At 43.6% G+C, this 18637-nt stretch overlaps 1 protein-coding gene across 1 annotated transcript in view; it reads left to right on the plus strand.

Moving 5' to 3' along the window:
- The window catches only part of LOC124594167 (glucose dehydrogenase [FAD, quinone]-like), a 204598-nt gene that overhangs the window by 117887 nt on the left and 68074 nt on the right, over positions 1-18637 (plus strand). Inside the window, exon 2 of the mRNA XM_047132523.1 lies at positions 3493-3636. The gene's annotated coding sequence lies outside the window, so the exon portion shown is untranslated. The remainder of the gene's footprint in view (positions 1-3492; positions 3637-18637) is intronic.

Genomic DNA, 18637 nt, shown 5'->3' on the forward strand with positions numbered 1-18637 from the left:
ATTTCGAATGTAATTTGAGAAGTGAGACTAACGTGGAATCATGACCAATTATTTGCCAAAAACTGCAATGAATTTCATGATTTCTCAATTTTTGCTGACGAGGATTGTGTGTTGATAGTCATACATAAACCTGAAATAAAGAAAAGTTCTGGAGCAATAACGCAACGATATCCTCATTGCATGTGTAGAAAGTATTTTCTTTAGTTGCACAACGGCGAATCTTCGAAAAGTGAATAAAGTTTCTGTTGAGATGCCTGACAAAAAGACTTGTTCTGAAAACTAATTTCAAAAAGTACATTCGGTTAAAAAAGGACAGAGAACTGGAATAATAAACAGTCTTGGATTTGAGCTTTGTTGTTCATTACACTTTTTATTCACAGATGAAGAACAAATGTTTCTACTTCGTTATTCGTCATTAGAATAAATTTCGCCCAACTCTGGTGGAAGGGAAGCGCACCACGAATGCGCACGCTGCACATTCGCAGCCTACGTGCAAGTGAAGGCACGCACGTGAAATCCGTCTTGGCGTCAACAATGTATTGCACACACGGCTGTGCCATTCGTGTGACCCTGTAGTACATGTGCTCACTCGGCTTTCATTAGGCGAAGCATCATTGGTTATCTTTGGAAACTTCCACCAAAGTATGCGAATTCTATTCGAGCTCTCTCTCTCGCACACTGTAGCCACGTGGAGACCATGCGGATTGGGCATGCGTTTGCATTGCTGTAGAGTAGGATTCTCCAAACTGTGTTTCAGGGAACACTGGTAGACCGCGGGAAGTTAATAAGGGCTCGGAAAATAGCTGATAAAAACATGACGGATTTTCTCTTTCGATATTTTGACATTTCTATTTACTTTTCTAAAATTTTATTGTGATGCCTGCTTTATTAGTTACGATGTAAAATTGTAATGACCACTCAATAAACCAAGTCTTTCTCATTTTTAAAATATTTTATTGACCTTCAAAATAAACAAGATGTTCCATCAGAATACTAGTATTCGCAAAGAGTTCCGTCGGAGGAAAGCTTTAAGAATTCTTGCTCTGGAGGATGGTGTCAAGGGTTTTGGTGCAAACAGAAGTGAGGCTGTTGTTAGTAGGATGAGGTCTGATATGATCATGTATCACGTTTTATGAAAACTAAGACTTTGAATGTTTTCCACTTCTCTAGGTAATAACCTGTCTAAAGGACAATACTGTAAAGGACTGCAAGCAATTTGTGGTAGGATATGAAACATTCTTTGAGGTGACGGTATACCATAGTGTTATAATCAGGCTCAGTGTTTCTCTATAGTGCGAGTATTTGTGTTATGTCTTCAGTTGTTACTTGTGTTTTTAGTCATTTTGTGTAGTGCTGTATAAGTGTGGTGTGACATGTGGGGTATCTATGTTTGTAGGTTCATAAATATCAGGATGCAAGGATTAATCAAAGCGGAGATCAACAGCGATGATTAAGATGTCTTCCAGACAGGACTTAAAGTGGTTGGATTTGATGAGATTGTCATGGAGGGGCCTGTTGTTGTGTGATATATAATATGTGGGGACGAGGCTTTTCTTCTGAAAGCCTGTAGAATGCACTCCACTGCTTTTTTGTGCTTGTAAGTGTTTCGTTTAGTTTAGTGCTTGTTATGTGTCTGTCCTAAGGCTGTTTTCATTGTAAGTATGTTTTGGTGGAGCTGCCGTTACCGTGTGTATCTTTGAGTTGAAATTAATCAATAATCGTGAATAAGGCGTCTTACTCAGACAATATATAGTCTCATCAAAACGATGCCTTCTTTCAATGGCTGTCCAATCATTTGATGCGAAACATGCACGCTAAGAAGTAGCTACTGTAGACGCATTCCATTTATTTCTGTTACCTACAGTCTTCCAGTGCTCCAAAAATGATACCTTTACACCGCTATGTAGTAGGGAGCAGAATTTCATTCAAAACAGTATCATTCCACCTAACCAACATTTTGTAAAAAATTTCGACTTTCCTGATAATAGTAGGGCAAGCTGTACTTAACAGATGGGTAAGACCAAATTTAATAACTTTGAAATCTCTCAACTCAGTGATGACACAGCGTTGACTACGGTTGTGGTTGGATTTGTTTATTGCACATATGGTACTGCGGCTGTATACAGGATGAACAGTAATAAAACCGACAAAATGCACAAACGGGATGGTTAGTGGAAATAAAGGAAGAAACGTCCTATAAACAAGTGTCCGGAAGAGCATCATTGTAGATGGCGCTGAAGAATGAAGTTTCTGTGGCCACGTGCCGTGTGTTCCTGGTTGTTGTAGGCTGTGATTGAAGCAGCAGAATGGTCCAGTACTCATGTCGGGCATAAACCGAGATGGTCTGTATGCATGACCAAGCAGATGGAGACTGTCGAGAGGCAGCAAAAATAGTACCCTCGCAGACACCCACCACATCACACCCCATTTCAATCTCTTTATGAGTGTTGGTGTCATCATGTGTCTTTTTAGAGAGACGAACGTGCAGGCAGGAGACGAACTTTGCGTACACCCGATTTGGAGGGTCAGGTTCTGCCTCTCGACCGTTTCTATAAGCTCGGTCGTACACAAACATCATCTCGGCTTGTTCCCGACATGAATACCGGACCATTCTGCTGCTTACAGTAAGCTTAGTCAATCAGACAGCCTGAAACATAAAAGCAACACACGGACCATGCTCAGGAGAAGTTTCATTTGTCAATACCATCTCCGGACACTTGTTCATAGGACCTTTTTTCCTCCATTTCCAGCCGGTAATCCATCCCCGCAGTTTGTCGGTTTTCTTAACGTTCACCCCGTGTAGGGAAGCTTCAAATAGTTCTATTCGACCCTACAATTTCATATGCAAAAATAAATAATAATTCTTTTTTTCTTCGTTGTTAGCTTAGTTACACTTGTAAAAGAGTTTCCATAGCAAATGTTGTACTAATTGAACAACAGGCTTTTGGAAACACCAAAACCGATAGGTTTGATAGGTAATATGTTATTTTAATTTGTTCAATGTTTGTTTATATTGAATGACCTCTGTATCCCAAAATTTCTTAACGTTATCGTGATACATGTCGATATGTGCCTTGCACAAGCTGACGTCGAGCCACTATCGTCATTCCTTTCTACAGTTCGAAGTTTCCATTATTCGCATCAGTGAATACATTTAACGTACCAAAAAATAGGAGCTTTTGTACTTTTACATGCAGTGTATGTGTTCAAACATGAAAGTAACGTAAATACTATTAATGTTAGAGCCATGTTTGAACACATGTTCTGGATATAAGTGTACAATACTATTTTATTGCTGTCGTTAAAACTAATGGAGCGCGAAATTACGATTTCAAACCTGTCTGTACCGTACAGTAAATTTATGGAGTGCATCGAATAATCCATTTCGTTTAATGTATTTACAAGTATTATACGTAGCGGAATTGAGTTACTGACCAGTTCCGTTACAACTTGCAGGTATTTTCCTCCACTGACATACTTCTTACGTTGCAGTTATCACCAGCTCGCAGCCTCCGACTACCCGACTGAGCTGACCGACGTGTTAGCGGTGTCCGCGTGTGAGCTGCCTCTGTCCTGTCCTCAGCAGTACAGAACAAGCGCCAGAGGTTACCACACCCACCTAAACTTACTTACAAGGTATGTCGATGAGCACGCATATAGAATCAGCAATATATATATCACATTTTCTTTTCAATCCGGTAAATTTCCACGCCGTTTGAGCAGTCTGAAGAAAACAATGAGATGAAGGCTGAAAGATCATCGACTAGCTGGCTGAGTGAAACATCCACATCTACATCTGCATAAAAACTCCGCTAGGTACTGTACATTGCATGGCGGAGAGAGTATCGTGCCAATATTATCAACACTATTCCTCACTCCATTCGCGTAATGAACTGTCTGCGTGCTTCTATTCTCGCCTTAATCTGTCTTATCTTTTTCCGTGAACCCTCCGCGAGATACATGTTAGTGAAAGCATAATGGTCGCACAGCCTTCTTCCAATATACACACACCAAAAAAAGTTTTGCATCACCACGTTTTCCAGAACTCCTGAAGGTAGACGTTGACTGTGGATATTGTATCAGCGACACAGTCCCTTTAACTGTTCAGAGATGTCACTAAACCCGCCCAAAGACGGAAATAACCATGCATTACCAGGGCCTGTTAGACGGAGGGGGTCCGACAGCCGATCAGTTACAGTCATTTCACCAGGAAGGAGGTACACGGCTCGTGTTGTCTGTAGTTAAACCATGACTAGACGGCGAATGCCGCGGTTCTACCGCGTCCGCATTGTTACTTTGTGCCAGGGAGGGCTCACAACAAGGGAAGTGTCCAGGTGTCTCGGAGTGAACCAAAGCGATGTTGTTCGGACATGGAGGAGATACCGAGAGAAGGAACTGTCGATGAGGTGCCTCGTTCAGGCCGCCGAAGGGCTACTACTGCAGTGGATCACCACTACCTACGGATTATGGCTCGGAGGAATCCTGACAGCAACGCCACCATGTTGAATAAGGGTTTTCGTGCAGCCACAGGACGTCGTGTTACGACTCAAGCTGTGTGCAATAGGCTGTATGATGCGCAACTTCAATTCCGACGTCCATGGCGAGGTCTATATTTGCAACCACGACACCATGCAGCGCGGTAAAGGTGGGTCCAACAACATGTCGAATTGACCACTCAGGATTGGCATTACGTTCCCTTCACCGATGAATGTCGCATATACCTTCAACCAGACAATCATCGGAGACGTGTTTGGAGGCAACCCGGTCAGGCTGAACGCCTTATGTGTGTGTGTAATCTTATGGGACTTAACTGCTAAGGTCATCAGTCCCTAAGCTTACACACTACTTAACCTAAATTATCGTAAGGACAAACACACACATCCATGCCCGAGGGAGGACGCGAACCTCCGCCGGGACCAGCCGCACAGTCCATGACTGCAGCGCCCCAGATCGCTCGGCTAATCCCGCGCGGCTGAACGCCTTAGACACACTGTCCAGCGAGTGCAGCAAGGTGGAGGTTCCCTGCTGTTTTGGGGTGGGCATTATGTGGGGCTGACATACGCCGCTGCTGGTTATGGAAGGCGCCGTATCGGCTGTACGATACGTGGATGCCATCCTCCGATCGGTAGTGCAACCATATCGGCAGCATATTGGCGAGACTTTCGTGTTCAAGGACGACAATTCCCGCCCCCATCCCGCACATCCTGTGAATGACTTCCTTCAGGGTAATAACATCTCTCATATAGAGTGGCCATCATGTTCTCCAGACATGAACCCTATCGAACACGCCTGGATATGTTGGAAAAGACTGTGTATGGACAACGTGACCTACCAACCGCTCCGAGTGATCGTCGCCGAATCGCCGTTGAGGAGTGGGACAAACTCGACCAACAGTGCCTTGATGAACTTGTGAATGTTAAGCCACGACGAATACAGGGATGCAACAATGCAAGAGGACGTGCTACTGGGTATTAGAGATACCAGTCTGTGCAATAATCTGGACCACCACCTCTGAAGGTCCCTCTGTATGGTGGTACAACATGCAGTGTGTGGTTTTCATGAGCAATAAAAAGGTCGGAAATGATGTTTATGTTGATCAGTATTCCAGTTTTCTGTACAAGTTTCGGAACTCTCGGGAGCGAGGTGATGCAAAGCCCTTTTTGAACTGCGTAGGTTACCTATACGCAATCATCACAGTTTTGTAAGAACTATACTGTGTCCTACCAAGGATTCCCACTTAACTTCCTTAAGTATTCTCATTAAACTTTCATAAGGGCTGTATGGACCTGTTACGATCCTAACAACGTATCTACCTATTCGTTCGATGTCTGTTCTCATTCCCACTTGCTAAGGGTTGCAGACACTGGAACAGTATTCTACAATTGGTCCAAGAACTCTGCCAATAAATCTAAGTCTTCCATTCTAGTAAAACCACACCATAGTTCTAAGTTAGGTGTAACTGTGAAAAGAGGAAAATTAAAGGAGAAAATCTGAATAAATTATTATTTTGACTGAACCAACAAATCTATATTGTGCTACCTAGTGGCGTATAGTTTGTTACGACGTCTTCACTCTCGGATCTGGCATTAACCTCTTTCTTAGCGATCATCGACATTTTGCGAGTGGAATTCAGGCTACAAAGCGGTTAATACCATCAAATATCAATGCAGCTTGATTTACTCGGTGTGTTACTTTACTCTCGGTGTCTAGTCATTTATTGAAATTCGAATGTTGCTCTTGAATTTTCGTGATACCATGCCCACGTATTGTGGTTTGATCCCCCCTTCAGTCCTCAAATAGGTATCTGTGCCTTATTGATGGTTTCAGTGCAGAGTTGGAAAGGGGGAGGAAAGAACGAAAACATATGCCTTAGTTAGCCGTCTCTCCTCAAAGGGCACCAGATACGTAAATTATTACTTGTCTCAAAACTTTTACTTCCTTTTGTTGTTTTAAGTAAGGAGTTTGTAAGGAGGAGATGTTAAGTTGCTAACAGTTGTGGTATCCAAGTAGTTAAGAAGAATAATACAACGAACAACTGAAAGAAAATTGATCGTTTGGATGACGGTGAGTTTGGCTTTAGGAAAGGTAAAATCACCAAAGAGGTAGCTCTGACGTTGCACTTGATATAGGTGATAAAATTAAAGAAAAATCACGATATTTTCACAAGATTTGGTGATCTAGAAAAAAGCTTTCAGCAACGTGTACGGCATAAGATGTTAAAAATTCTCAAAAAAATTATAAGCTTTAGGTATAGGTATCATTGACTATGTACAAGAACCAATAGGAAGACCATGAAAGACGCGCTGGGTACAAGGCAGGGGTGCAGACTTTCTACCTTTCTGTTGGAATTGAACATCGAAGAAACGAACGGAAATAAAAAGAGGGTTCATGAATGGAATCTAAATTCAAAGCCAGATGGTATCAATGATGAACCGCTGATGGTATTACTATCCGCAGTGAAGGAGAGGACTACTTAGAGGCCCTGTTGATAGAATGAACAGTTTACTGAGCAAATAGAAAAAAGACGAAAGCAATGAGGAGTTGCAGAAGTGAGATTAGCAATAAACAAAACCTTGGGGAGCACGTAGCAGAGGCCTTGCTGTAATTCTGATACCGTGGAGTAAAATGGGTAACGGAGGAAACGAAGAGGATCCAAAAAGCAGAACAGCACTGATAGAGAGAGCATTCCTCACTAAAAGAAGTCCACTAGTTTCAAACACAGCACATAATCTATACTAATAATAAATCTGAAAAACAGTTATATCTGATTGTCTTTGAACACGCTGGTCTCCAAAACTGCTAGGCGGATTTTGGGCTTCTCAGTGGTAACTTCAGTGTAGCTACGGCACCGTATAGGCTTATTTCATCAAAATCGGGTCACGAGAAAGAAAGATATTCATATGTATTATAAAAATGTATGTATTTATGTACGAACGTTCCACATCTCCTCCGAAACCACTGGACCGATTTCAACCAAACTTGGAACAGTTACCACTTACCGTCTGGAAAAAATCGCTGTGTGGATAAGAACCATGAACATTTCAAAGCGGTAAGGGTAGGATGAAAAACAAGGGTAGGTCACGACATGCGAATAGCATGATTTTATTCATCCAGTATTTGAGAATGAGAGCACTCAATAACTTGCAACAAACTTTACACATAGTTTCAAACCTTAACGAAACCCTTCCTTGCCGACACCTCCCACACAATGCAGAAACGAAAAAAGTTTATCACTTACTACATTTTTGCAGTGAAACTGTCTCGTCAGGCAAAACGCTTCAATTTATTTCTTCTCTATTGCTGACTGTGTTCACGACACATGTTACAGACAGTGTTCATATACAGCACTGAACATACATGCAAAATTATATCACTGTGCGGCACATAGTTCAGGAGATAAAACATCATAAACACTGAGATGCGCGAAAAATTTCCGCATCGTGCATGACGTTTGAATTTATTACGTCTTTCATACTGACTCTATACGCGACATATTTACCACACAGTATCCACATATGCCGTCGAATGTACCTACGAAATTATATCATTTTACGGCACAGAGAGAGGGGGAAGGAGATGGACATAGAAAAGAAAGAGGACGAGATGGACAGAGAGAGGGAGAGGAGAAGATCGACAGATAGAGAGTGACAGGGGCAAAGAAAGGAGAGGAGGGGGTGGTGGAGGTTGACAGACAGAGGGGGGAAGGAGGAGACTGACTAACAGAATTGAAATAGATATCCGGGCAACGCCGGCTACTCAGCTAGTTGGAAAAATAAATGTCTGAAAACGTACGTCTGGTGCACAGCATTGCACGGAAGTGAGTTATGGACTGTGGGAAAACCAGAGAAGAGGATAACTAAAGCGTTAGAGATGCGGTGTTGCACAACGGTACTGAATATTTATTTACTTATTTGGTGGCTTTCAATTTAGAGCTCGTACACTATGTTGACTCGACCACAGCTCTGGTAAGACCTACTGGATACTTAAGTGAGCTTGCACGATAAGAAATATGGAGGTTTCCCGCAGAATCGACGAGGAGTGGAATAGATGAAAAGCGCTAACTAGAAGAAGGAACAGCACAGTAGGAACTGTATAACGACGTAAGGAAGAGCTTCCGCAGTACTTGAGGAGCCGCACAAAGAGAAAGCAACTGCTTTATGACGAACGCTTACTACTTACGAACGACAGGCCTCTATATGCTAATAATCAAGCTTCTTCTAGCTGCTACAGCCATATATCTAGGCGATCGAGTCTTGCTCAAATGATCCTACAGGTCGACATTGTAACCCACGGCGTAAGGACACTTCCTAGGATGTAATAACCCTGCGTTCCGAACGGAAGCACGAAAATGACAGCTAGTTCTAAAAGTAAAAAAACTTAAGTTAATGCAGAGGAGTAGGAAAAACAAACCCATGAAGTTCGAATACAGTATTTTTACTGTGCTGCTTGACACCGTCACATCGACTAAATGTCTAGGCGTAACGTTGCAAAGAAATATAAGTACGATGGAATGAGCATGTAAGGACTGTAGTGGGGAAGGCGAATGGTCGACTTCGGTTTAATGGAAAAATTTAAGAAAAGTATGGTTCGCCTGTAAAGCCTGCCGCGTATAGAAAACTAGTGCGACGCTTCAGTCCGGAGCTACGCGACTGCTACGGTCGCAGGTTCGAATCCTGTCTCGGGCATGGATGTGCGTGATGTCCTTAGGTTAGTTAGGTTAAAGTAGTTCTAAGTTCTAGGGGACTGAAGACCTCAGATGTTAAGTCCCATTGTGCTTAGAACCATTTTTGAACCAGTGCGACCCGTTGTTGAGTACTGCTTGAATGTTTAGGATCCGCACCAGGTCGTATTAAAGGAAGACATCGAAGCAATTCAGAGTCAATCTGCTGGACTTGTTACCGGTAGGTTCGATCAACACCTGAGCGTTACGGAGGCGCTGCGGGAACGCAAATTGGTATCACTAGAGGGAAGGCTACTTAGAAAAATTAAAGGACCGGCATTTTGAGTCTGACCGCAAAATGATTCTACTGCCGCCAACACACATTTCGCGTACCGACCATGAGGATAAGATTAAAGAGATTGGGGCTTGTACGGAGGCATAAAGATAGTCAATTTTCCCTCGCTCTGTTTGCGAGTGGAACAGAAAAGGAAATGACTAGTATTAATACAAGGTACGCTCTGCCACGCACCATACGGTGGTTCGCGGAGTATGTACTTAGATGCAGATGCAGATGGATATTTGCCTCTCCTGAACAACACACTACCAGCTGAGCTACCTCAACTGTGGCAGATTCAGACATGAAGTACTCCTTCTCCTTTTTCCAAATCACGTGGGGGCGTTCCTGGGGGAAGCTATACGATGACTTAGCTACGGAACCTTTCCAGAAATAAATTTTTTTCTCTTTGGCGAACTGTATTATGTAATGAAACGTTCAAATATAAATGCGTGTTTTCAGTGGTGAATTCTGTTTCTCATTTGGTGCTTCCCCTTCATATTAATTATTTCTACCGTAGACCCGATTATAGTAGGTTGCAGGAGAGTGCTTAATGTAATACGCAATGTTCGCACATGTTATTATTGGTGCATAAATCACGGGATGTTAATCATTTTTAAAGCGCGCCGCTGTAATTACTTGCTGCGGGAAACTAAATTGGTTGGGCCAGTTGTGAAACAATTTCGCATTGCGTTATGTGGCAAATAATTTTCTCGAACAGAGAGAACTGTTTCGCACTGAACCTTGTGGATTTTAATGAAATGATTATAATTTTCGTTTTTCTATATTGAGGGGAGTTTTACAATAGTTTTTCTAATTGACGATCTATTTTACTGGGGCTTGCGACATCAGTGTCAACGAACAGAGAATATGTTGTTATGGCTGTGTTCATTGTCTGTTGCCGCTCCATAACTGACGAGGAATGCAATTCTTTTCTAATGATTCAAGAAAATTGTCGAAGTGATAAATCGTTAAATTTACTTTCTTCCCTGTGAATATTATATATAGTTTTCTTCAAGCATGATGCAATTCGTTCCCTTTAACTCAGAGGAATCCCTGGGTACAGAGAAATTAATATAAACTAGCAGATGCGCGACTCTTTTTTGCGATAAATCTCTAGGAAACTAACATCTTTTGATTCCCCTTGTACTGTAGCATGTTTGGGACAGTTCTGACTCACTAGTGCATGGCTATGCTATATTATTTATCGTCACGTTGGATTTTGTAGATTTTCAACCACAGCTAATTGCAGGTGCCTTCTGAGACAGAGCATCAAAAACAAGGGTCGTCAGTAAATGTTTAGTATCCAGCGTTATTAAACTATATAGAGTTCATGGGAAACGCCTGACTACAAAACACATTAGTGCAAGAAAAAATAGTTACATGTAGGCAAGAGAGACGATCGAGGTAAATTATTATCTCCAAAATAGAGACCACTGACATGAAAGAGTGTTGAGTTTCATATTCCTTTCGGGGACTCTGTGCTAACGGAGCACAGTACAACGGTAACTATACAAATAAAATATTCCCGAAGAACCACTACTACGAAAAATTTTGTGGAGACGTTTTTTACACTTTTCTCAACTGCACAGAGAGTTTATATTCGGAGAGAGAGAGACGAAAAACATACAACCCAAACTGTCAGTCACCTATGAATTGGGGTGTATTCTCTTTATTTATTTGAGATATCCTATAATGTGGTTCACTGAGTCTAGTTGCCACAATGGATAGAAGAGGAAATACTTCAGGTGGACATTTTTATTCAATGATGCAGTCGTTATCCAGGACATAGTAATGCCTTTTGTCTGCGCTGGAAACATTTAAGATGGACTGAACCAAAACTTCTTTCTAGGCATCACATAGTTAAATTTAGTTTGCCAATTTTGCTTTTATTGGCAAATTAAGTGCTCTTTACCAACTCGTCTTTTTTGCAGAGACTATATAAATTAGAACAGTTCTATTGTGAGGAATGATATGAAACAGTTCAGAAGGAAAGACTGGAAATGTCAGTAAGTATACTTTTCTTTATGCGCTGTCGTGGGCATAAGCTGAATTGGTAGCATTTCAAATGGCTCTGAGTACTATGGGACTTAACATCTGAGGTCATCAGTCTCCTAGACATTACGCACATCGATGCCCGAGGTAGGATTCCAACCTACGACCGTAGCGGTCGCGCGGTTCCAGACTGAAGCGCCTAGAACCGCTCGGCCACCCCGGCCAGCTGCTAGCATTTATTCTGACTGATTTGATAAGATATACAGCCACTGTAAGACACTGCTGCGGAAAAGATTGAACTATTGGGAAAACAAAATGTTCTTGAATTGAATCCTGAAGTGTTTGCGTCCTTATTCACTTCCTACGAATCACAATTCCCCTCAACGTTCCAGAATTTCCCGTGCTATAAGCGTCCTAGGAGACATTCTCCCCCTCATTCAGTTAATGATGGCTTAGTAGCTATGAGCCCTTATTGTCGTCAATGTCTTGATTGCGCAAGGAAGGCCATAACTTCAGCCAGGCTGTTGACCGAACCTATGAGGGGACGCGACACACTTTCCCAGAAGTGATTCGCCTAGGAGGAGATATAAACCGGGAAACTGTTTATAGGTATAGCTGGCTTCCCAGACGTCGAAATGCTACCTAAAAGAAATAGTTCCCTCTAACAAACCCTGGTCGAATAGCTACATTGCACCCTTTAAAAAGTTTTAATTATTCTTATTGCTTGAACTGTAAGGCGACAAACTTTAACACAAGTTCATTTTTTCAGGTTTATGAACCAAATGTGTTATTAATTACACTATGTGATCAAAAGTATCCGGACACACCAAAAACATACGTTTTTCACATTACGTGCATTGTGCTGCCACATACTGCCAGGTATACCATATCAGCGACCTCAGTAGTCAGTAGACATCGTGAGAGAGCTGAATGGGGCGCTCCTCGGAACTCACGGACGTAGAACGTGGTGAGATGACTGGGTGTCACTTGTGTCATACGTCTGTACGCGAGATTTTCACACTCCTAAACATCCCTATGCCCACTGTTTCCGATGTGATAGCGAAGTGGGAACGTGAAGGGACACGTACAGCCCAAAAGGGTACAAGCCAACATCGTCTGTTGACTGACAGAGACCGTCGACAGTTGAAGAGGCTCGTAATGTGTAATAGGCAGACACCTACGCAGACCATCACACGAATTCCAAACAGCATCAGGATCTACTGCAAGTACTATGACAATTAGGCGGGTGGTGAGAAAACTCGGATTTCATGGTCGAGCGGCTGATCATAAGCCATACATCACGCCGGTAAATGCCAAACGAGGCCTCGCTTGGTGTAAGGAGCGTAAACATTGGACGATTGAACAGTGGAAAACCGTTGTGTGGAGTGACGAATCAGGGTACACAATGCGGCGATCCGACAGCAGGGTGTGGGTATGGCGAGTGCCCGGGGAACGTCATTTGCCAGCGTGTGTAGTGCCAGCAGTAAAATTGGGAAACGGTGGTGTTATGGTGTGATCGTGTTTTACATGGTGGGGGCATGCACCCCTTGTTTTCTTGAGTGGCTCCATCACAGCACAGGCGTACATTGATGTTTTAAGCACCTTTTTGGTTCTTACTGTTGAAGAGCATTTCGGGGATGGTGATTGTATCTTTCAACATCATCGAGCACCTGTTCATTAAGCACGGCCTGTGGCGGAGTGGTTACACGACAATAACATGCCTGTAATGGACTGGCCTGCACAGAATCCTGAAACGAATCCTATTGAACACCTTTGGGATGTAACTAATATTTTACAACGCAACAAACGGCACTGATTACGTATTTGTTTATATGTTCAGATGTGCTAACAAAACTAACGGGGTTCCATTTAAAAAAAACGTAGGTTTGTGTTAAAAAAACATACTTCCGTGCATTTTTGTATGCTTTGTATTAAACAGTTACACTAGCCCCTCTCCTCACGTTCGGTCTGTGGAATCGGTTCGTCAGTATTTGATGAGGTTTACGAAATATATCCAGCGGTAACGTTAGGTGACTCACCCTGTATATTCAAGTTGTTGAATATTTTCTCGCAGGATTTTGTAAGCACAATACTACACGCTCCACTCACATTATTGTGGCCACCTGCTGAACCACTTTGCAGCGTGGACATGCAGAAAGACATTCGTTGAGGTTCTAAAATGTAGCGACAGGGATATATGGGGCCATGTCGATTCCAGTGCAGTGGCCAGCTGCGCTAGGTTTGACGGTTGAGGGAGCCATGGTGCGAGCAGCACAATTGATACGATCCCACAGTTTCTCGATTGTGTCTGAATCGGAGGGGTCTGGCGTCCAGGTGAGTACAGTAAACTCGTGCTAGTGCTCTACAATCTACGCTCGTATACTGCGAGCTGTGTGACACTTTGAATTCCCTTCTATATGTCATAATGCCGCGGAAACACAAACCGTGAGTAGGGGACAAAGATAGATGCACACTCGCGATGATGCATTGTGTCTTCCAGAAATGACACCGCTATGCAGAGAATGCCACGAAAGCATTCGCCAGACCGTAACACTCCTTCCTCCCACCTGAACGCTTCCGACGAATGTTGCAGGGCCATACGCGCCAAAGGCCATCTGTTCGATAGACCATGAAACGTAATTCATCTGGAAAGGCCAGTTGTCGCCAGGCAGTGGACGAGTAGTTGCGGTATTGGCCAGCTAATTCCAGCCTTCGTCTACGCTGAACAGCAGTCAGCATTGGTACATGAACCAGGTGCCTGCTGCAGAGCCCCGTATGAAGCAGCGTTCACTGAATAATCGTCGAGGAGACACTGTTTTTAGCCCCTTGGTTCATCTGGGGTGCTGAGTTGCTCAGCAGTTGCACGTCTATTCGCCCGTACACATCTCCGTCGTTGATCCCTGTCATCAGTCGCCTGTTTTGCACCGCTGTTGCCTCTGTTTTGGACAGCGCCATTTTGCCATGTGCGGTATACTTTAACCACGGCAGCACGTGAGTAGTTTACAAATTTAGCCGTTTCGTAAATGCTGAACCCTAATGAACATGACTTTCTGGACGTCAGGTAAATCGCTCCACTTACGCATTACGACAACGACTGCAATGTTTTCCACGTCCCCCCGCGGCACGTTTCATAGTACCCCAGTGCTAGTGCTGCCACATGTCATCTGCGAGTGGTTACTGCAAGTTGACGCCAAACACAGGTGGTGGTCACATTAATGTGACTGGACTTTGTATGTTGTCTGGAAACTTCTAGCTTTGCTCTAAATTCTTTCATTTTAACTTCTACCGTACTGAATAGATGTCACAATACTTGCTTCCAGTGTCGAAAAGCGTGTATTCTCAAAAAGGGTAATCTCTGTGAGTGACAAGCGAGAATAAGAGGTCCTCTCGTGCTCCGACAGCTAGGCCAGGCCGGCAGTAAGACCGTCACAGCGGCTTAACTCGTTTTCACGAGGCGTCGCGCATTCGACGGCAGCTGCTGCTCCTGCACTGAGACTTCACGCTCCGTCGCTGATTTATGGCACCATCCGTCTTCATGCCACACGCAAACACACACACATACACAGGCACAGTTGCTCGCGTGCAGAAGGAAAACAGCAAGAACAGTCGGCAAGTGGCTGCTGTCGCGGAACAGCGGCTGCGGATGAACGAAGAAAAAACAGAGCAGGGAGAGACGCCATCTTTTGTTTCACTGAGGGGGGGGGGGGGGAGGGGGGGGGGGGTAGCAGCACGCTTCCACGACCGGCCTGTTTGCGAACAGGCAGCACTGGTGGATGCTTGTTTTGATACGAGTGAGTAAGGTTCTCCTCGCTAGCTTGTGCCCAGAAAGACGAGAGAGCAGCTGGTTTTCACGACAGAAACATATATCCTTAGGTAAATGTAGACAGCTGAGGCAGACATATGCTTCTACAAATATTTTCTGAGAGGTTTAGTCGAAAACTTAGCTGATCACTTGTATGGCTATCATGAAATCATTTAAATTAAACTGGATAAAATTAACAGCACTGAATCAGACAATAGTGAACGAATCTCTATAGAACAAGACTAACTGTGATACAAGACAGAGTCAGAACCGCTGCGTCTGCGGTTGCGAGGATATATTCATGAATTTATTTAGTTATACGAATATTTTATCTGGCATTCAGATATTGTTACAAATGCCTTGCTGTTTGCCGCTCAACTAACCAAACCAAGAAAGGGATCCCTGTAGCAACCGCCAGATTGCTACTAGAAAAAAAAAAAACAGATCATGTTTTTTCATTCGCTGCTCATGATGTTTCGCAGCAAAGGATTTCGTGTGGCATAGCCGCAGGTCTCGTCATTAGAACCCGTGGAACAATCCTCTACCCAGAATGAGATTTTTCACTCTGCAGCGGAGTGTGCGCTGATATGAAACTTCCTGGCAGATTAAAACTGTGTGCTGGACCGAGACTCGAACTCGGGACCTTTGCCTTTCGCGGGCAAGTGCTCTACAACTAAGCTACCCAAGCACGACTCACGCCCCGTCCTCCCAGCTTTACTTCTGCCAGTATGTCGTCTCGTGCCTTCCAAACTTCACAGAAGCTCTCCTGCGAACCTTGCAGAACTAGCACTCCTGAAAGAAAGGATATAGCGGAGACATGGCTTAGCCACAGCCCGGGGGATGTTTCCAGAATGAGATTTTCACACTGCGCTGCAGAGTGAAAATCTAATTCCGGAAACATTCCCTAGGCTGTGGCTAAGCCATATCTCCGCTATATCCTTTCTTTCAGGAGTGCTAGTTCTGCAAGGTTCGCAGGAGAGCTTCTGTGAAGTTTGGAAGGCACGAGACGACATACTGGCAGAAGTAAAGCTGGGAGGACGGGGCGTGAGTCGTGCTTGGGTAGCTTAGTTGTAGAGCACTTGCCCGCGAAAGGCAAAGGTCCCGAGTTCGAGTCTCGGTCCAGCACACAGTTTTAATCTGCCAGGAAGTTTCAATGATAACACAGATTCGTCGTTCGGGTACGTGATATCCGGCATAGTTCTATTTTAAGTATCATCGTTTGCTAAAAGATGTGTCGTCTAGCGGTCAGCACGTATCTTTACGGCGTGATTGCCAGCTTTCACTAACCGTGATGGCAACAAAATAATTTATATGTTATTGCAGTGCTCTTGTTGTTAAGAAGAGTGATGCAATGTTCTTTCGGACACGCATTCATGTATGAATGAAAAGGCACTGGAGGACTATTGCCTTTTGAAACACATGAAATGCATTAGCAGTCGGGAATACGAACATCCATCAACTGTATAAGGGAATGTCGACAGTGAAAAGCTGAACCGGTCCGGGATTTTCCGCTTTACTCGACTGGTCGCCTTAACCGCTTTCACTATCCATGCACGACTCACGGCCACACCCGAACTTCCATAGCTTATGTTATTCCAGTACAGGGGAGGACATTTTAACCGGTAGTCGCTGCCTCGTATCAGCGGATAAAAACTATATTACAGTGCTTGTGTTGTTAAGAACAACAATGCAATTTCCTTCGGACATGCATCCATGTCTTCCACTGTACGCGAATTACATAATGCGTGTGTCCGCAGCTCGTGGTCGTGCGGTAGCGTTCTCGCTTCCCACGCCCGGGTTCCCGGGTTCGATTCCCGGCGGGGTCAGGGATTTTCTCTGCCTCGTGATGACTGGGTGTTGTGTGATGTCTTTAGGGTAGTTAGGTTTAAGTAGTTCTAAGTTCTAGGGGACTGATGACCATAGATGTTAAGTCCCATAGTGCTCAAAGCCATTTGAACCATTTGAACATAATGCGTGAACGAGTACAGGTTATGAAAGAGGAACGACGACATGTGGGAGTTTGCGTCTGGCCCTGGAGTGGTGCACGACGGCCAAAACGGTTAAGGCGACCGAACTTACGCGTAAAGTAGGAATCCGGGTTTGGATCCCCGTCCGGCACAGGTTTTCACTGGTCGTCATTCCCTTATACAGCTGGTGGTGGTTCGTATTCGCAACTGCGAAAGTCTTTCTTGTACACAAAAGAATTTAATTTAGAACTGAAAGAGAAACTTTACTTTCATAATAGTCATGACAAATTAGCATCATGATTCTAAGTAAGGTATTCCAGATTTCAGTCTGAAAAAAAGTGCTGTTCATCGAACGACCATGAAAAGAGACTAAGGATTACAAACAAACGTTGCTCGGCAAAATTGATTGGGACTAACACGGAATACTTTCACTTTGCCAATGCTGATTCATTGTGTACCACGTGAATATTCGTCGAATATTTATGAACCAATTACGTTTGGGATACAATGATTTTATTGTATGAACGGAAGTGAGGTTTGGTTACTACGATCAAAGCGGCCATGAGGCTAGTCTGACAATTTGTGAAATGGTATCACGCGAGGAGATATATTTCAAACGGTGTAGAAATTTCAGAACACAGGGCGAAGCCAAACCCCACCGACAGACTTTCGGCGACTAATCGGAGACATGCCCTGTGTTAGTATCATACAAGAGACCCATAGCTCCCTGTAATTCGTTACAGAGTAGTAACGTAATTAGCCGGCCGCGGTGGCCGATCGGTTCCTTGCGCTTCAGTCCGGAACCACGCGGCTGCTACGGTCGCAGGTTCGAATCCAGCCTCGGGCATGCATGTGTGTGATGTCCTTAGTTAGGTTTAAATAGTTCTAAGCCTAGGAGACTGATGACCTCAGATGTTTAGTGCCATAGAGCTCAGAGCCATTTAGTAACGTAATTATGATTTGCTCGGTCTATTTCCCCAGTTTCATTTGGAGAGTGGATATGGAAAACTTTCTACTTTCCATTTTTAACAAAATGTAATTTTACTGCTGCTGTGTCCTCGGTACAAACGGCAGCGAAAATCTTTCAAACAAGGGCTAGTAGGTGGCGCATGGTCTTCGTGCCAAGCTGTGCTTCCCTATGGAGTTCCAAAATTTAAGAGATATGAGACGTGGTTTTAGGTGACTACAGTTCTATTAGTTAAACAGGGAAGGCTGTGTTTCTCTTATTGTATTACTACAAATAAAACGCAATTCCATAGTGTTGCTGGAACTTGGAACAAAAAATTTCTTCCTGTGTCGAATACTGCCGTTCTTTTTCTTTTTTTTACCGTGACCGTGTACAAATTGCGAGTTTATTTTTGCAAAGACGAAAATACCAA

This window comes from Schistocerca americana, chromosome 2 (assembly GCF_021461395.2).
Source record: "Schistocerca americana isolate TAMUIC-IGC-003095 chromosome 2, iqSchAmer2.1, whole genome shotgun sequence".
NCBI lineage: Eukaryota > Metazoa > Arthropoda > Insecta > Orthoptera > Acrididae > Schistocerca > Schistocerca americana.